The following is a 1,362-nucleotide window of genomic DNA, read 5'->3' as shown; positions in this document are numbered from 1 at the left end:
CACTTATGTTCTCAAAGATCTGAGAGGGTTCCTCATACTCACCAACAAAATGCATTGGCTTCTGAGTTGTGAATTTCAACTTGTCCAATTCACTCCTCAACTCCTTAACTTCTCTACTAAGCCTCTGTTCTGAGCTTGAACCTTCAGATCTATTTGATCTGTCATAGTCTTCTCCATAAGTGTCACTGCTCATTGCTAAGTTCTCCACTAGCTCTAAAGCAGCATGAATCTCCTTACCCAGAAAGTTCTCATTGGAAGCAGTATCCAGCTGGTTTCTAATCTTGGGAAGAGCTCCTCTATAAAGTGTGCTGAGAAGAGAAGCCTCACTAAACCCATGGTGTGGGCATTGGTTGGTGTAGCTTCTGAATCTCTCATATGCTTCACCAAAACTCTCATTGCTTTGCTGAGTGAAGCTAGAGATTTGGTTTCTCAGTTTTGCAGTTCTGGAGGTGGAGAAGAACTTAGATAGAAAAGGTTGCTTGCATTGCTCCCATGTTTGAATGGAGCCTCTTGGAAGATTCTTCTCCCATTGGTGATCTTTGTCACCAAGACTAAAGGGGAATAATCTTAGTTTGAAACTGTCTTCAGAAACTCCATTTATCTTTGTCTGGTCACACACTTTATCAAATTGATCCAAGTGTTCCAAGGGATCTTCCATTGCTAATCCATGGAACTTTGAATTCTGGACCATATTCAACAAGGATGCCTTCACTTCAAAGTTGTTGTTTTGCACAGGTGGTGCCTGAATTCCAGCTCCATACTGATGAGCATTTGCCCTGTCATTTTCTCCAACATAGACCTGTGGTTGCTCATATCTCCTTTTCTGGTGATGGAAGGGCTGATGTTGGTGGTGCACCTGTTGTCTTTGCTGTGCATTTGCTTGATGCCTCTGCTGATGAACTGGAGCTTGTCCCTGGTGGACATAAGCTTGCTGTTGATGCACCTGTTCCTGATGAACATTACCCTGATGTAACCCTTGACCAACTATATTACCAGCTCCATTACCCTCAGCTTGTTGCTCCTGAACCGGTTGTTCTATGTCAACCACATGCTCTCTTTGGTCTTCCATATCAGCCTGATCAATCTGTCTTCCACGTCTGTCCCTTCTCCTCCTTGGTACCAAAAGATTAATGTTGTCGTTGAGAGGGAAAGGTGGACCACAGCTTCTTGATCTGGACCTGGTGTTCATGCACGTGAAATTCACAACCAGAACTTGAAAGAAATTAGAAAACACAAAAGAAAATCCTTGATCTCAAGAAATGACAGAATCTCAATGCTATCACACTTTGGCAACGGCGCCAATTGATAACTTAGAGTTTTCAAGGCTCTAAATGAGGGGTTATCAATCCCTTTTGTCACTTT

General features: G+C 42.9%; 1 non-coding gene across 1 annotated transcript; it reads left to right on the top strand.

The window, feature by feature from the left end:
• The first annotated feature begins 329 nt into the window (after nucleotides 1-329).
• On the top strand, nucleotides 330-436 carry LOC112085549. The gene has a single exon (XR_002898852.1). It is a non-coding gene; the product is annotated as a small nucleolar RNA R71 (small nucleolar RNA).
• Nucleotides 437-1,362: the final 926 nt, after the last annotated feature.

The sequence above is a fragment of the Eutrema salsugineum genome, unplaced genomic scaffold (genome assembly GCF_000478725.1).
Source record: "Eutrema salsugineum unplaced genomic scaffold, Eutsalg1_0 scaffold_3, whole genome shotgun sequence".
Taxonomy (NCBI): domain Eukaryota; kingdom Viridiplantae; phylum Streptophyta; class Magnoliopsida; order Brassicales; family Brassicaceae; genus Eutrema; species Eutrema salsugineum.
Note: the sequence above shows the minus strand (reverse complement) of the source record. Positions and strands in the feature narration are given on the sequence as shown.